We start from the raw sequence: 19,414 nt of genomic DNA, 5'->3' as shown, positions 1-19,414 counted from the left end.
ATGGGCAAGCATACATCTTGAAAACCAAACATCTCTCATTTATGCCAACTTTTGTTTCAATCTACTGATGATGAATAATTAATATTTTCTGTAATTTATGGTGTTTAAATCATACATGTAATCAAAAAAAAACTTGGGAGGGGGGCCTACCATAATGCTGTAGCCCAAGGGCCTCTGGATATCTTAAAGCGCTCCTGTACATGGCATATTTGCACATCAGCCACCAGAGTGGTCACTAGTGCACCATCTCATAAACTGCCACCTAGCGGTAAACTGTTGTTTGTGTTGTTGTTGTATTTTTCTCCAAACCAAGATGTCTGAGACCAGTCAGAAATGCCAAGGTGCTTCAGAATATCCATCCTTTCCTTCTATCCCAGGATACTCTTGCTGATAAAAAAAGTAACATTAAGTAACATCTTAGGAGTCATATTATTGTTTTATTTTTCGAAGAATTGATTTTAGAATGTGACAAATGAAGAAGAAAAAAAACAGTGAAAAGAGACAAATTCAATAGACAAAGTTGAACACTTGCAAAATCTGTGGGGGGAAAAAAATAACTACCCATCACTCTCTATTGCAATGACTGGATTCCATCTGCAAAATTTCGCCATTCAACATAAATGTGACCACACCCTAAATGGATAGCTCACCCCAAAATGTAAATTCTGTTATTCATTACTCAACCTCATGTCGTTCCAAACCCATAAGACCTTTGTTCATCTTTGGAACAGAAATTAAGATATTTTTGATGAAATCTAAGAGCTCTTTGACCCTTTATAGACAGCAGCACAACTGCAATGTTCCCCGTCCCAGAAATGTATTAAGGAGGACGTTTATAAAATAGTCCATCAGCGTTGTTTATTTTCAGCATGCACACATGTTCTTATAAATGTAAACAACCCTGATTGTGTTGGTTACGTTCTGGGGAAAGCACATGTGTATTTCGAAGTCCTTGTTACATTTATGGGACAGGGAACATTGCAGTTGCATTTCTGTATATGCAGGGTCTGATAGATCTCAGATTTCATTAAAAATATTAATATGTTTTCCGAAGATGAGCAAAGGTCTTACGGGTTCGGAACAACATGAGGGTACAAGAGTAATTAATGACAGAATTTTCATTTTTGGGTGAACTAACCCTTCAGTAGTAGCCTATCTAATGAAAATAAGCCTGTGAAATTAAAAAGCCTTAGTCGTAATACTGGTTAATTTATTGGCTAAAAAATTAATAATCGATACTTTGTCCTAAGCAATAAACGCTAAAGCAGCTTGCCATAATCCGTGGATTTCTTTACCTTTTCCGTTGTCTTCGAGCCTTAAATCAACAACACTTCTCGCTGAGAGGCGCGGAGTGACACACGTATCAAGTATTGCGAGCGTCAATCTGAGCCAATCCTTGATGACGTCCTGCTTTCTCTCTCCCAATCCGAACAGCAGGAGAGAGAGCACAGCCGTTATACGGATGATCCCAGGCAGCGGCTGGCTGGTGCAAAATTAGTTTGTTTAAACAGCTCGATCTGTTATGATGCATTTGCTCTCTCTTCCCACTTCATGTGCAATTAATTAGACCTCCCTTTAAATTTCCAGCATCTTATTTGTGTTATAGCGACTTATCGGAGACATTTCGAGTTATTCATCCATCTCCAGTCGCGCGTGGAGAGCGTACGCTGTCTGAGAAGACACTTTTGGTACCCTTTGGATGGGAGGTTGGCGTGGAAGGCTGTCGGTCAGTGATTGTGTGGATTAAGCGGGGAGGAAGTAACGTTACTTGTAAAGGTGCGGTGGTGAAAAGGTCTCTCTGTTGAGATTTGATTTGACTTCTCGGGTTTAATGCGGACGAAAGCTCGCGCTCGAGCGAGGTGCGTCGACGGGCGGGAGGAGAATGGCACGAGCTTCCGAGTATCTGAGGGGAAAACAAGTACTTGGCTTTCTTGAGGGGCGTCGGGCACATTGCGCAGGAATTTGACTGTCCCTCAGGGTACGTTTTTCGGGATATTTGTCCGTTACGTCGAAAGGAAAAAGAAAACCTATTGGATTTTAGTGGCTTTGGATATGTGCTTTGGGGAGTTGGATGCCTTCATATCGCACGCACCTTTGAATTTAGTGTGAATCCAGTGGAGCACAACATGGGAAAATATGACAAGTGAGAAGATTCGGTTCCTCTGACCCTCGGTGCTTCAAGCCGGACTGGCGTTCCTTCTGCTAGGTAAACTTTTCAGTCTGAATATTGAATGGCTTTTCACATTGAACTGTCCCTTCTTGATCTCCTTGAGGAATCTGTGCCGAGAGTCCGGATCTCTTTTCAGAGTATCTGGAGGGTCTTTGGTTTTTAGGCAAGGTCAATATATATCTTAAGGAGAAGAACACATTATTTTGCTCTCAGAAATGAGAAGTAAGTAGATTGAAATGCTTCAGAATATTTTATTGTAGAACACCAGCTTCATGCATAAAACATATAGCCAAGGTTTGGTCTGAGTGCTTGTATAGTTGAGATAATGGGATGGATGAGATTGTGTGCGTGTGTGGTTGTGTGGTTGTTGGGCGGTGGAGGGGGTTGTGTTGAAAGACTAGATTGAAATCCATTCTTTCATATGCATCCACATCCGTAATCTGCTCTGTTATAAGTGATGGTGACATTAAGAGTTTCATTTTGTGTGTCATGAGGGTTTATTTGTGAGCTATTGACTAGCAGAAGCAATGAAGTAAGTCTTCAGAATTGGCACAGATCCAGTCGATGATATAGGAGGCGTATCCCAGTCATATTATGTACATTCGGATTTCATGTAATTCTTTTCCCTATAAAAGTCGTACTTGCATTCACTGGAGCGTATGGAACTTGCATTTCATATTGTGTTTTTCCCTAAAAATGAATTTTGTGCGTGATCAAATAGGCAAGAGAAATATTTTTAGTTTCATCTTTTAGCAAATGGTTTTAATTATACATTTCAAGCATGCTGGGTTAATATTAAGGGCTGTAGGAGAAAATACATGTTAAAAATGGGTTATTTAGATGATATGTGCAGCTCTGTTTGATTATTCTGAACACCTACATTGAGTTTTTAATTTTTATTTTTTTTTATTTTTTTATTAGACTGATTCTTGTCATTGTTATTTAGGTTTTATCTCGTTTACCATTCACCTGCAGCATATACAGCAATATGAAATGTCATAATCAGTCTTCATTATCCTTTCTATAACCAAAAAAATGTTAAATTAACAAAACAGTTATGTATATCCTGCATGCTTTATTTTGTGATGCTCTTGAGCTTTTACATTTTTTTTCAAATCCATACATTTTATTACTTTATTTAAAATATCAATTATAATCTGTTTCAAAATTGTTTTATATCTAAATTCAAAATAATATACCATAAAAAATTATTTTAAGCTGAGTCAGATTTCATCAGTTACTTTGACAAAAATCCTACATTTATATTGAATTACTTGAAATGAAATTTAATTTACTACAGTATATTGTTGTTTCTAAGTTTATAAAACACCAACATATGAAATATATTGTTGGATATGAAAATGCTTTATATTTTTGGCTGCAGTGTTTTAGTTTTTTTTTCACAGGGTGTAGATGTGTAACTGAACTGCAGCACCTCTTCCACTGGCTGGTGGTGCTATAATTCAATTTATGGCTCACACAGAAGCTCTGAGGGCCGGGTGCAGTCTTTTTGGATATGGGTGTGGGAAACTATGGTTTTATCATGCTGACAAAACCATATATAAGGAAAAAGGGTTGTATACTTTGTAATAGGGTATTTATGTTACAGTACTTCTAACAAACTGCACATTTAATATGTAACAGTTTTGTGGAACTACTTTAACGTGTACATTGCAAAATGTGCAGCATTGTTTCCCCTTCTTTACATAACATCAAAATTAGCATGTTTTCCAGCACTGTGGACCGATCCTGTTGTGTTCTGTTGTGTTGAATGTGGTGCCAGGCTGCCAGTAAGTCCTTCAGACTTGTTTAATTACTCTTGCTGAGCTTAGACCCTTGATATGATGAGATGAAGCCAAGAAGCCAGCAAGAGCGCAATGATTCCCACAGCTTGCGTGATTGTTTGAGTAAGGAATTGGAAAGGGTAAAAAGGATTATCACACTCATTGAGTTATTTTGCAGTTCTGAGTAAAACTGAGCTTTCTTTGAAATGATGCAACTCGCAGGCTGGATAATGTGAATTATAGTAGTGCAGTAAACTATAAGCTACATGTTTGTGACCGATGTTGTGAAGATCGTTTCAGTCATACAGTGGTTCTTTGCATGTGAGTAATTAGGATACATGGTAACTGTGCTGAGATGGTGAAACCTAATATCCTGCTGTTTACGGATGTCTGGAGAAGCGGCGATGTCTCTGGTTTGTTCCTCTGAATTTCCTGCTCCAAATATAGAATTAAATGAAAATTGGAAGCTATGTACACCACTGGTCGAAATAATGGAATTAAAGATTTTTTTATGCTTTTGAAAGAAGTCTCTTAAACTTACCAAGGCTGCATTTATTTGATCAAAAATACAATAAAATATTGGAATATTGTGAAATATTATTTTCTATGAAAAACAAAAAACAAAACACATAATACATTTTTAAAATTAAGAAAAAAAAATATTTCTAATAAATGCTGTTCTATTGCAGCAGTAATAACTAATGTAATATAATATAACATAATTGAGCACCAAATTAGCAGGATCATGTGACTCTGAAAACTGGTGTAATGGCTGTTGAAAACTCAGCTTTTCCATCTTATGCGATTTTCAAATAGAAATCTGTTAAATTGTAATTATATTTTATCAAATACATGTAGCCTTGATGAGTATAAAAAAAACTTCCTTCAAAAACATTTTTTTTAAAACAGTACTTATTTCAAATGTTTGACTGGTAGAGTATATGTGTTTGGTTGAGTAATGAATGTTCCTATATTTATTTCTCTAGCTTTTGTGACTTTGTTTGATGTCATAGACTACAAGGTTGAATCATTTCTGTCAGTCAATCATCCATGTTGTTTTCTGTGGAAGATTTGTAGACTGTATCTACTCTAACTGGTATGGAGTATTTGCAGGCCTGGGTGGCCAGCTGTTGTGCATGAGTTATGTCAGCTAAAACAATAGAATTAAACCCAATAGATCTGTGTCCCAAAGAGATGAATGTAAACATGTCAAAATAGATTAGATACTGGATATGACGTCAATTCTCAACCTTTAGTTCACATCATGACCTTACTTCCAACTTTGAGATAAACAGCAGATGACCGCTCAAGATGTTTGCCAATACTAAAAAGTTACAACTCAGACCCCCTAGGTTATTCTTTTATTACAGGTCCGCACAGGTTAAAACAACCTTGCAGTGTTTCTGCAGATGCTGTGAGGCTCCACCTGAATCTTCTGGAAGCTATTTTTGAGTCACAGAGGACAGAGTCACTGGGATGTAAAAAGCTTTCGGGCAGGCATTCAGAAAACATTTGGCGAGAGACGTAAACTGAAACAATTCCAGTCAAAACAGCCAGATTTCGAAGCTGCATAAAATCACAAAACAGCCACATTGAGGTCATGATCAGCTCTAAACGTTCTGAATGCTGGATTCGGAAGTGCTGGCGTTCAGAGATGGGGAGAGTGTGGTTGTTGTCAGAGTGACAGGAGAAGCGGTGAGGTAAAATGGCAGAGGTTCGAGTGGGAGTCACTTTAGGGGGTGTTTGTCTGTGATAATGAGCTGTCACTGAGGCACCGGTGCCTTGTTTTGATCTTGCCACCCTACTGCTTTAAGCAAGAGAAAACTGACAGCTGTGAATAGAAATAGATTCTGTGTACAAAGGCCAAAGAGGCTATAATGCCATTAGTTATGTGTATGTGTTGGGGAATGGAGGCTTTCTTCTGTGTTCACAGTGAATGTGTGTTGCTCTTTGTCTGCAGCACTGTTGTACTGGATGGTGGCTGATGTGGTCTACTGAGATTGTACATAGAAAAATGATCAGGCCACCAAGGGTAAAAATAGGGAATAAATCACTAGACACAAGAGGAAGTGACAAAATATGAGTTTTCTAATCTAATAATATCACAGAGATCCAAACAAAAAAATCAAGTAAGGAGCCATTGTCTCCTATTTAAAAAAACTTAGGCGTCAAATGGTTTTTTTAAGGTGCCACATAATTGTTTTATTTCTTTTATTTTATTTTACATTTTAACATCTCAATCATACTGTCATGTGTTTATGTCTCATCTTTTCTTGACTTTATCAGCATTTTAATCCATTCTGTAGATAACCAGCATCTTAAAGTGGGAACTAAATGTACTTTCCAGCTTGAAATATACAGTCACACATTGTTTATTACACAGAATCTGTACCAATATCATGGAGCATAAGCATCACTTGGCCACTGAGTGTAGTTTGGGCTCCTCCTCAATGCATCCTGGAAATGTTGTCATATACAAAAAAATAAAGGTGCTTCACAATGCCATAGAATAACCTTTTTTGTCTAAATGGTTTCATAAAAGCCCTTTCTTTCGGAACATACTGCACAACTCCTTGTTCAAGCTCTTGTTCTGTCCAGGCTGGACTATTGCAATGCTCTCTTGGCAGGTCTTCCAACCAGTTCTATCAGACCTTTACAATTAATCCAGAATACGGCAGCAAGATTAATTAAGATTAATTTTTAATGAGCCGAAAAGAATACACGTCACACCTCTGTTTATCAATTTGCACTGGCTACCAATAGCTGCTCGCATAAAATTCAATGCATTAATGTTTGCCTACAAAACCACCACTGGCCCTGCTCCCATTTACCTAAATGTATTACTTCAGACTTATGGGCCTTCTAGAAGCTTCCATTCTGCAAGTGAACGTTGCTTAATTGTGCCATCCCATAGAAGCACAAAGTCAGTTTTACGGACTTTTAAATGAAATGTTCCCTCCTGGTGGAATGTCCTGCCCAACTCAATCCGAGCAGATGAGTCCTTAGCCATCTTTAAAAATCGTCTTAAAACCCATCTCTTCCATCTTTATTTGACCCTCTAACTTTAGCATTCACTATTCTAATTCTATTCCCTTTAAATAAAAGTGTCTTCTAAATGACTAAATGTATTGTAAATTAGTGTTAATGGAATCCGATAATGGAATTTCAAACTTTGATATGATACCTTGAAAAATATCGATATTCGATACCATTTTCAATACCACAGAAAAAACTGCCACAATATATATATATATTTTTTTTTTTATGGTACAGATTTTTAAATACCTGAAAGTACAATCTTAACATCAGTCAGTCAAGCATTATAATATGAAATCTGGATAGTCACGTATAATTTAATGGTAGAACTTTAGTAATTATAATTAAAACTTGGTAACCATGTATGAATGCATAGACATTTTAACTGAGGCCATCCTTAAAAATATTCTTGTTTGCCGTAACCCGACCGACCCTGTCAATTTAGGACACATTTAAAAAAATTAATTAAAACAGATCGACACCGCTTTAACTTGGCACGAAGCTCGGGAAAAACTGTGCCCAGATCTTTTCCCATCCCTTCTCCCGTCTAGTCTAAAACTTAGAAAATCTATTGCACGAATCGATTGGACCAACCAACACAAGTTTTGTAAATGAAAATAGGATATTCATTTTAACGACCTCTCGGAGCGCGTTCAGTGTTCTTTTTTTTCTTTTGGGACACGCGTCACACAGCAACTGCAGCTTCGGACACACACGCATAACAGCAAATAATACTTCTGCACAGTTTGTCTCTTTTTACAACAGAAATGTGAATTCTGCAGGGATTCAGACAGTCTCATGCATACAGATACAGATTCGGCCTAGAATCGCGGTGAATGCAAGTAAAACAGTATAACAGTACCTATTTTTTTTTTCTTCTCACCTGAAATTCATACCAAAAACATGTTTTTGACAAAGATTTCAATTTGTTTGTGGTCTATATAGCCTGCATCAAACTGAGGTGAATGTATATTCAACCCGTTCTCATCAGTCTGCGTATAAATAACACGACTTTACACTTTCTATTTGCGTGTAATGCATACGCCAAATGCCATTTTTGCGTTCATATGATACGCCGATCCTTCCCATTAATTTCGGTGGAGAGCAGATGCGTCCAAATAACACGCATCATCTTCAGCGGCAGTGACGTCACCAGTGAGGCTCGTTCAGTTCACCTGATGCGCGTACACCTTCAAACAGGTAAGCAAGGGTAAATATATGTTTTTCTTCTTCTTTTTGTAATGATATCACGTGGTTAAGCGTATTGTTTTAATTATTTCAGTATTTCTGCATCACGTTAGACAGGGTCGTGTTTTTAAAGGGCAGTTTATGCTCAAATTATGGGTCAGTGGGCTGCTCAGCTAGCCTACCATTGTCATTAGCCTAAGCTAACCTGTACTGTTTATAGACCTGTTGCAGTTTTAAATAAATAATGATGTGACATATGGGTCTTCAGCTTTTAGACATGACTAATACAAGCACAACAAAGCACCCAACCCAATATCGCGTGATAATCGTGATCTTGTAAAAAGTCCACACATTTAGCATATTTTTACAATACTAGCCTAACTTTTGCTTGACCACGTCATGTGTAGCCAACACACACACAGTAACTACAGCATATTTACCATGCTTCTCCTACTGTAACCGTAGTTTTACTCTGGAATTTGTAACGCACATAACCACGACATTTACTATGGGTATACCATAGTAACCATAGTTTTACTCTGGTATTTGTAGCTACTAACACACAATAACCACGACATTTACTATGGGTTTACCATAGTAACCATAGTTTTACTCTGGTATTTGTAGCTACTAACACACAATAACCACGACATTTACTATGGGTTTACCATAGTAACCATAGTTTTACTCTGGTATTTGTATTTACTAACACACAATAACCACGACATTTACTATGGGTTTACCATAGTAACCATAGTTTTACTCTGGTATTTGTAGCTACTAACACACAATAACCACGACATTTACTATGGGTTTACCATAGTAACCATAGTTTTACTCTGGTATTTGTATTTACTAACACACAATAACCACGACATTTACTATGGGTTTACCATAGTAACCATAGTTTTACTCTGGTATTTGTAGCTACTAACACACAATAACCACAACACTTACCAGGATTTTACCACAGTAACTGTGTTTTTACTCTACACTATTTGTAAAGCACAGTAACCACTAAGTTTGCCATGCCTTTAATATCTTTTTGTGATGTAATTGTAATTCAGTGTTTTTTCTGTCTTGCAGTTACGTCGGATTACATACTCCACAACAACCTGTAATCCAGCAGATCTTTAAAGAAGCCATCTCTTGTAAAATCTCTCTCTCTCTCTCTCTCTCTCTCTCTCTCTCGCTCTGCTAGAATTAACAGGGAACTTCAACTCCACGCTCCCAATGCTGATATTGAAGAAGCTGTCAAGGGGGCTGAACAAGTCCTTCAAAGGATCAACCCTTCACAGGTAATGTTGAAGACTCTTAGTTATAACTGATTTGCTTTAATGAACGCATCCTTATATTATGTGTTAATCAAATATTTTGGTCACAGATCATTTTAACACACTGTCTCAACATGTTTATATTTCAGGAAGGCCTGTCATGAGATTTGAATTTGACCATCTTGTGCATTTATGAAGAAGACCAAAAGCTGCAAAGGCAAACACTTCCAATGGTACGTCAGATACATTTTTCTCAGCATTTGATGTTTCTTACATTTTGGTTCACTTAGCCCATCAGGAAGAACACTCAACGAAGAGCATGTTGTAGTAGTAATAATTCATCCAATAATCATATTATATTGCACAAGCGTACTTGTACAAAATTCTACAACTTTTACTCCTACTGCTGTTATTGGCCATTACCACAGCTCCCATCAGATTGTGCCCATTGTAAGAGTGTTTATATCATGAAGTTTAAATGAAGTCCATTGTATTCTTTATTAATCTTTACAAATTGGTGCCGCCTCTTCCTGTTTCAACAGTACATGATATCTGTCCACACCTCATAGTCTGCCTTTCTTTCTATGGTGATGTTACTGAACACATCTGTCTTAGAAGCAAGAGAATGGAAATCCTAGTTTAACTTTTCAAGTGCTACAAATCAGATCTTCAATGATTTTGGGCAATCAGATCACTTAAAGTTGTTCACACAAAGACCAATAACTATAAATGAGAAGTATTTTAGCATCCACACCAACAGACAATACTGTACAATTACTGCTATGCACACTGCAGTTACAGTATGTTGTATTCTGCCATTTGTTGTTGTCAGTGTTTTTGTTGTTCATAATGTGATAAATTATCTTTGTTTCTTCTTGCAGGATTTCTCAGAGATTACTTAATCATTCTTCATCAGCTCTTCACAATATCAGCCCATTCAAAAGCTTCCAGATCTTCCTCTCTTGTGTGACACATCTGCTCTCAGTCCTTTACTGCCAACCTCCAGTCTTAGCATTTCTGCTTGTATTCATTTTTCCTCTACATTCATCACTCCAATCTCTACTATAAGCACTCCTGTATATATATGTACACATAATAATAATAATTATTATTAACCATTTATTTGTTTTGCATTTATTCACAATAGAAGCAAACAATGATTACAGGATATATATTTTTAAAGGTGATAATTGTAAAATATTGGAGCATTGTTCTTAATCATTTTTGCCTATTTGGTTGATAAAGGGAAGAAAACAATATATTTTCAACTGTAGCCTTGATTATTCTTTGGCATCTTTTGTCAGGATTTCTGTAAACAAATTCCCTTTTTATTTTTGAATATTAAACTTCCGTTTTTTTTTTAAGGGAGTTTCTGTTGCAATTTTGTTTGTTTGTTTTCACTTAGTTACCTCAATTCATTTTTTTTTTTTATCAACTTTTCTTTTTTTTTTCATAGTGGAATAAACTGGAGAGAGACTGTTCTGGGCACTATGTTTATCTGCGAAAAGTTTGACATATCAATAAACACTGTAAAATGACTAGACAATGAGTGATTGATGGCATGATGTTTGTTTGTTTGTTTTCTAATCCTATAGTTCAACTGGTGGATCTAAGAATGGCAAGTTTTTAGGGTCCATTTCCATGAAACCTAGATGTGATAAATTGTTTACCTTTAATACACTATAAATACATTGTAAATATTACAGAAGGAAAATTGAGTAGTAGAAAAATATTGTGTTTAAATAATCTTCAGAGGTGTTTTTTTTTAAGCAAATGAAACATTTTGAAATTAATTTTTCACACAGTATATGCAAACTTTTGAGTTTAAGTACTGTACACTAATATTAGTGTAAACAAAGTAGCCTATTCAATACAATGGGAATCATTATACCTTCGTTAAAACACAAAACAAAAAAACACCTTTAATCAACGTATTTCTTGCTGCATCAGGGTAACTGCAGCTTCTGTCCATTCACTACAGGAACCCGGAAGCTCCCGGCATAAATGACCATATATGTACAAGTTAGTGTGACGCCTCTGCTCAACTGGGTTGCCATTGGCTTTGACGTTCCCTTGGCTCTCGCAGAACTCGCTGTGATTGGACTATCTTTTAACCCAAATTATAAACCGCTTAATGTTGCAAAGTCCGTTTGACTGTAATTATTACGTCAGTAACACCTTCAGTTAACAATGCAGTGTTGCTATGTCGTGAGAAATTACCTCTTTACCGAAATCGTAACCCTAACCCTAAGCACAACTCCAATAAACTCCAAATACCAGCGCTAATATTACTCGCGTTCAAACGATAGAATGGCTGAGGCTTATGGGTAATGTAGTTTAAAATGTTTAATAATTAAAAAAATGGGAAAATGCAATCTTTTTTAACAAAGGGTCATCTAAACATGTTCATTGTGTAAACATTAATGACATATTTAAGAGGCAGGCTGAAATTCGATATTTTACTAAGTGCACTTTTTTAAACACCTTTATACCACCTTTCCATATATGTTTGAAAACTCTGTCCAACATTATTTAATTAGCATAGCATAAGTAGTTGTCCTGCCAATTTTTTCTTTGACACTATAATCAGACTTTGATTTACAGCCATTTGAAATTTACATTTTTTTGCTCTTCTAGGGGACTCTACTGGGCCCTTGAAGATGGAAGGGCAGTAAAACATACACATACCTTTTCTCATCATGGACAACAGACTGTGCTGAGTCATAATTTTTAAGTTTTTCTTTTCAACAAATTGCCAATATGTAAGTTGTAAGTCATGTTTATCTTAGAATAAGAATAGAACCATAAAAATATACATCAGTGCCTATTTGGAATAGGCTCCAAATATTGAATTACATCAGGTGCAAGGATACAGTATTGAAAGTAAACAAAGACACCAATTTAAACAACCAATACATACTGTGACACTTCATTGTACTTTCACAGTGTCAGTGTGTCATTCAGTAAGACAAGGTACAGAGAGTGTGTAGTTTATAGTGCAAAGCCATACAATTCATGCAATACAAAGAATCATAATATTAAGAGCTAATTTGTGTCTCTGTGTAAAATACTCCTCATATTTGTCCTCCTCGGGTACTAAACATCAGTAATGTGCATGCTCATCTTGCTTATTATACAGTACTGGATTCATGTTGATCTTTCCCTTGTCCATCACCTTCAGTTGTGCATGAAATTCCTGCAGCATTATAGTCCATGCAGTATCTTCTAATGCAGCTTTCAGCCTGCCCTTCATCTAACTGAATGTCATTAATGTAACCAAATGTTCATTTTTTAATTAAAACACATTTATCTATTGTTTACCAAATTAAATGGTGTATTTACCAAACACCATTCTTAATATAGAATATTCACCCTACTTTATTATCCAACACCATGTGCAGTACTTTACTGGAGGATACAACATAAAGACAACTAAAGTAGTGTATTAAGACAAATGATATACAATTTTTAACAATATAAATAAAAATATACAACAAATAAAAATGGGTTATGTTAAAACCATGTTTTTCTAATCAGATGAAGCCATGCAAATGCATGCATGGTGAAATGTCTTGAGCCCCAAAGAATCACATCAAGTTTTTAGAGCTCTCCTGCTTTTCTTCCTCTTCTTGCTTGTCCATGTCCTGGACATATCATAATCTTCCATGTCATAAATTTTTTTTTGCAGTTGTTATGCAGCACCCTACAGCACAACTGATGAACAAAAGACATGTAACTAATTTAAATCAAATAACTTTATTGTCACAATACAATGAACACAAGTATACAGGTGATGAAAGTCTTGGGTGCAGGCTGCAGCGTGACAGCATGGATGACAAATGAATTAATTCATGAATATATATGAAATACAAATTCTGAATATATATATGCAACACACATATATAAGGGACTCAATTCAGGTAGAGAACAATATATGTTAAAAATTATGCTATACAGAGAGCATGAATTGAAAACAATAATAATCACAGTACACATACATCTCTGCAGTAAAGCACGGTATGAATTAGTGCAAACAGAATGTCAGGGTGCATAATAATATTGAGTCCAGTCAGCATAACTGATAAGAGTGCAGGGCATATGAGGTTGGTGGGGTGTGTATGGTTTTACTGGTATGAGTTCAGTTCAGTCTGATTGACTGTGAAAGGAACTTGTCTCACTGTCTGCTGGTGTAGGTTCTGTGATAATGCATGCCTGATGGTAACAGTGAGAGCAATCCATGGCTCGGCTGGCTGGAGTCTCTGACGGTCCTCCTCACACTCCACCTGGTCTAGATGTCCTGGAGGGCCAAAACATGTATTTAGGGTATGGTAAATCAATAAACAATATATAGTATTTTTATTTATAATTGTTGCACTGGACTTAACATTGATTCTTGTTGGGGATATTGGCCAAAAGAATCCCACCACGACTAGCTCTCGTTGTTTAGCTGTGATGTTTACTTTTACAGGCCGTAACATCTGAGCTGTCGCAGTAGAGCGGTTTGTGAATGCAGTCTTCACAGCAGATAACTGATGGGTTCAGGTAGCAGTGATGCACTCGGTGGCCATTCAATTGATATCTTCATCAACTGGCTTCATCTTAATTCAAACAAACAGACAAAACAATAAGTCAGCAATAACAGCAATAACCATTCTAGAGTAATAGTGTTGGTGAATACAGTTGCAGGTGTCAGTACTCACCATATTCAGTCATTTCCTTCCTAAATCACAGAGATGATGCACAGCTTATTTGCTCATTTTAGGAGCTATAAAAAAGATGTATATGTGAAAAACTATAACTGCGGACTTGAAAAGTCTTTTGAGGGATCAACATCAATGTTGTACCACACATAACTGCATTGAATTCAGACATACAAATGGAAATGTGAAACTTTTCACCTTTCTGTCTTTTCTTTTGGGGCACAAGAAGTCCATGTTCATTCCTCATTTCTTTAGGACTGGTTTGACTGATTTTCTTTGCGTTTCTGGTCTTCAGCTGTAAAACAAGAAAATATTTATTGACCCCATGTTTAATCATTATTGTAGTTTAAAAATATAAATAAAGCAGATATAATTATATACTTAAAGCACAAGTTCCTTGGCAACTCTAGTAGGCTCCTGAGTTCATCTGTACACATCAGATTCAGCGTCTGAGAAAATGCCATCATGCAAACTCTCAGTTTCTGCCTTACAACAGAGCATAAAAGAATGTGTGAGTGAGGGAGTACAGCATGAAGATGAAGTGAAAAAAGGCAGAGAAAGGCAGAATTTTGTGTATAAATTTAACAGAATGAGGGGAACATTTAAGAGATTTAAGAGAACAGTACTGTCTGTTGGTGTGGATGCTAAAATACTTCTCATTTATAGTTATTGGTCTTTGTGTGAACAACTTTAAGTGATCTGATTGCCCAAAATCATTGAAGATCTGATTTGTAGCACTTGAAAAGTTAAACTAGGATTTCCATTCTCTTGCTTCTAAGACAGATGTGTTCAGTAACATCACCATAGAAAGAAAGGCAGACTATGAGGTGTGGACAGATATCATGTACTGTTGAAACAGGAAGAGGCGGCACCAATTTGTAAAGATTAATAAAGAATACAATGGACTTCATTTAAACTTCATGATATAAACACTCTTACAATGGGCACAATCTGATGGGAGCTGTGGTAATGGCCAATAACAGCAGTAGGAGTAAAAGTTGTAGAATTTTGTACAAGTACGCTTGTGCAATATAATATGATTATTGGATGAATTATTACTACTACAACATGCTCTTCGTTGAGTGTTCTTCCTGATGGGCTAAGTGAACCAAAATGTAAGAAACATCAAATGCTGAGAAAAATGTATCTGACGTACCATTGGAAGTGTTTGCCTTTGCAGCTTTTGGTCTTCTTCATAAATGCACAAGATGGTCAAATTCAAATCTCATGACAGGCCTTCCTGAAATATAAACATGTTGAGACAGTGTGTTAAAATGATCTGTGACCAAAATATTTGATTAACACATAATATAAGGATGCGTTCATTAAAGCAAATCAGTTATAACTAAGAGTCTTCAACATTACCTGTGAAGGGTTGATCCTTTGAAGGACTTGTTCAGCCCCCTTGACAGCTTCTTCAATATCAGCATTGGGAGCGTGGAGTTGAAGTTCCCTGTTAATTCTAGCAGAGCGAGAGAGAGAGAGAGAGAGAGAGAGAGAGAGATTTTACAAGAGATGGCTTCTTTAAAGATCTGCTGGATTACAGGTTGTTGTGGAGTATGTAATCCGACGTAACTGCAAGACAGAAAAAACACTGAATTACAATTACATCACAAAAAGATATTAAAGGCATGGCAAACTTAGTGGTTACTGTGCTTTACAAATAGTGTAGAGTAAAAACACAGTTACTGTGGTAAAATCCTGGTAAGTGTTGTGGTTATTGTGTGTTAGTAGCTACAAATACCAGAGTAAAACTATGGTTACTATGGTAAACCCATAGTAAATGTCGTGGTTATTGTGTGTTAGTAAATACAAATACCAGAGTAAAACTATGGTTACTATGGTAAACCCATAGTAAATGTCGTGGTTATTGTGTGTTAGTAAATACAAATACCAGAGTAAAACTATGGTTACTATGGTAAACCCATAGTAAATGTCGTGGTTATTGTGTGTTAGTAGCTACAAATACCAGAGTAAAACTATGGTTACTATGGTATACCCATAGTAAATGTCTTGGTTATTGTGTGTTAGTAGCTACAAATACCAGAGTAAAACTATGGTTACTATGGTATACCCATAGTAAATGTCTTGGTTATTGTGTGTTAGTAAATACAAATACCAGAGTAAAACTATGGTTACTATGGTAAACCCATAGTAAATGTCGTGGTTATTGTGTGTTAGTAGCTACAAATACCAGAGTAAAACTATGGTTACTATGGTAAACCCATAGTAAATGTCGTGGTTATTGTGTGTTAGTAACTACAAATACCAGAGTAAAACTATGGTTACTATGGTATACCCATAGTAAATGTCGTGGTTATGTGCGTTACAAATTCCAGAGTAAAACTACGGTTACAGTAGGAGAAGCATGGTAAATATGCTGTAGTTACTGTGTGTGTGTTGGCTACACATGACGTGGTCAAGCAAAAGTTAGGCTAGTATTGTAAAAATATGCTAAATGTGTGGACTTTTTACAAGATCACGATTATCACGCGATATTGGGTTGGGTGCTTTGTTGTGCTTGTATTAGTCATGTCTAAAAGCTGAAGACCCATATGTCACATCATTATTTATTTAAAACTGCAACAGGTCTATAAACAGTACAGGTTAGCTTAGGCTAATGACAATGGTAGGCTAGCTGAGCAGCCCACTGACCCATAATTTGAGCATAAACTGCCCTTTAAAAACACGACCCTGTCTAACGTGATGCAGAAATACTGAAATAATTAAAACAATACGCTTAACCACGTGATATCATTACAAAAAGAAGAAGGAAAAAATATATTTACCCTTGCTTACCTGTTTGAAGGTGTACGCGCATCAGGTGAACTGAACGAGCCTCACTGGTGACGTCACTGCCGCTGAAGATGATGCGTGTTATTTGGACGCATCTGCTCTCCACCGAAATTGATGGGAAGGATCGGCGTATCATATGCACGCAAAAATGGCATTTGGCATATGCATTACACGCAAATAGAAAGTGTAAAGTCGTGTTATTTATACGCAGACTGATGAGAACGGGTTGGTATATTACGTGTGTTTACAAGCTTTACACGTTTTCCGCAGATTGAAACTGTTGTACTGTAGGCTCTCTCTTATAAAATAGCCTACCTTTTGATGTTAATTCATGTTCATTATGTTTAGGTTAAAGTTTAGAATTATGACTTGGACACAAATATATTTATCGTGGCCATGAATTAAAAAATGTTTCTACAAATTAAGAAATTGTTCCATCGTTGTTTGAGCCAAATCATGAAACATTCCCATGACTTAGTTATTAATTAGTTGTTTAATTTTAATAAATCATGGCTTCTTTGTACTTTGTAATTTGTTCAATTAATTAATAGGAAGGAACAATGTACAACGTTGCCACAATTTACTAAATCAAGGGAACAAATTGCCACTATTTACTACAAATTCTTACTTTGTGGCCACAATATATATGTTTCTTTCCCACGTGCCATCTATATAAAATAATTCTAGGCCTATTTAAATAAAAATAATTAAATTACAAAAATGCTATCATGTATCATTATTGTTCACAATACATTAATGATTGTGGTGGGTTTAGTTGCTTTGAAAATATGTGTGCCTTTTCATATCAGTGCAGTTTGTCTTAAAAAAAAAAAAAAAAAAAAAAAATATATATATATATATATATATATATATATATATATATATATATATATATATATATATATATATATATATATATATATATAGGTATTCAGATTTTCAGATACTTAAATAGAGCATAATATCCAGATTTTATTTTTAAATATGTGGTAAAATTAAATCCTTGGGGATATTCTTGAGAAATCTTTTGATGTTTCATCCACATTTGTGTACTCAGTTAACATTGACTTCTAATAAATGTGGTGGAGTAGACCATAAAATTATAAATAAAGCATATACCATTTATGATTCTGATGGAGTCATGGAAGATTATAGGAGTGCTGTTTGTTGTTGCAGTCCCAATGAAAGTCTTTGGTGACTGAAGCTTCATCAGGCCTCTCTGATCTAGAAATAAATCATCAGCGTGCATTAGCTGTCATCTGCATTAGCATATCACCGCTACCTTCTGCTTTCCTCTGAATGGAGCAAAGCCTGTGTCATCCATAACAAGATTAATAGAGCTTAGCTAACCAAAGCTATCTCTTTAAAGTAGCCCATGCATCCATACTGCACTTATTTAAGCCTCATCATCTAAACAGAATTGGCTTGGAATGATTTATATACACATGCATATGAAAACATTTCATATTTGTTTTCTCTGATCTCTATTATAGGTCCTTTCAGCAATGCCAATCCCCTGTCTAATCTGTTTGCAAATATTAGTCTTGTATTCGCAAGGTGAAAATGGGATAAATATTTGTGTTGTGTTCTAAGAAAGGAAGTGTTTTGTGTTGGCGAGTGCATCAGAGCGTTAGACCTGATTTTATCTGAACTGATCAGATTACAGACATAGAGGAAGAGCCTCAACAACATGGATGGCCTTAATCTGGTCTAGGGTGCCACATGCTTGTGCAATCTATCAAATTGATGCTTAGGTTCACATGACAAAGTGGAGTAAGACCTACTATAACATCGTAGTTGTTTACTCAGGTCTGCATAAATGAGCAAAATAGAAATGTAATCGGTATCAGTGAGTATCCAACTCTGTAGAGCTGCACTGAACTGATAACCATGATTGTTTGATGGGGGGCTGGGGGTGGCATCACCTGGTGGAAAAAAATGACAAAAAGCATCCCTCCTTTGAAACCATCCCCTTTACATCAATAATGTGTATTATATCAAATTTATCATGCAAATAAATATCAAAATTCTCTACTTATAATAATTAATGCACTTAATAATAGTGATTGGCCAATCAGAACTTGGTACTGTAACAAGCAGCGCACAAACTGAAGAAAGTTTCTGTAATTTTTTGTGCAAAATGGTTCAAGTGCAACTTTGAAGTTATTTAAAAAGAAGACAACAGAAGGTATGATTTTTTTCTTGATTAGAATTTAAAGACATTCCCCTGGCATAATGTCATTGTGCTGTATGTGTGACTGTGAGGGACTAAGAGACGGAAGGGGAGCTGATGAGTACAGTATGTCACCACCTTTGCAAAAAATAAACAAAAACATCTTGAGAGTCCAGAAGCATTAACTGCACAATGAAGCCCATTAGAATGCAGTTATAATGCATTACAGCAATGAAAGAAAAAATACCCATGTATGAGTTATTATGTTTGTATATATATTTCACAAGCAATGT

At 36.0% G+C, this 19,414-nt stretch overlaps 1 protein-coding gene and 1 long non-coding RNA gene across 7 annotated transcripts in view; one reads left to right on the top strand and one right to left on the bottom strand.

The window, feature by feature from the left end:
* Positions 1-1,456: 1,456 nt before the first annotated feature.
* Positions 1,457-19,414, top strand: part of LOC127975773 (leucine-rich repeat and fibronectin type-III domain-containing protein 5-like) — a 59,228-nt gene continuing 41,270 nt past the window's right edge. The window contains exon 1 of the mRNA XM_052579732.1: positions 1,457-2,206. The gene's annotated coding sequence lies outside the window, so the exon portion shown is untranslated. The remainder of the gene's footprint in view (positions 2,207-19,414) is intronic.
* Positions 13,265-17,167, bottom strand: LOC127975774 (uncharacterized). 6 transcript variants are annotated; one of them, XR_008157620.1, is made up of 7 exons: positions 16,942-17,167; positions 15,518-15,727; positions 15,309-15,392; positions 14,534-14,638; positions 14,351-14,447; positions 14,153-14,217; positions 13,265-14,050 (listed from the first exon to the last, which is right to left on the bottom strand). It is a non-coding gene; the product is annotated as an uncharacterized LOC127975774 (long non-coding RNA). The 6 variants fall into 6 exon arrangements; XR_008157619.1 differs by having other exon boundaries at positions 16,952-17,166; XR_008157621.1 differs by lacking the exon at positions 16,942-17,167 and having other exon boundaries at positions 13,265-13,749; positions 13,838-14,050; positions 15,518-16,935.

This window comes from Carassius gibelio, chromosome B17 (assembly GCF_023724105.1).
Source record: "Carassius gibelio isolate Cgi1373 ecotype wild population from Czech Republic chromosome B17, carGib1.2-hapl.c, whole genome shotgun sequence".
NCBI classification, from domain to species: domain Eukaryota; kingdom Metazoa; phylum Chordata; class Actinopteri; order Cypriniformes; family Cyprinidae; genus Carassius; species Carassius gibelio.
Note: the sequence above shows the minus strand (reverse complement) of the source record. Positions and strands in the feature narration are given on the sequence as shown.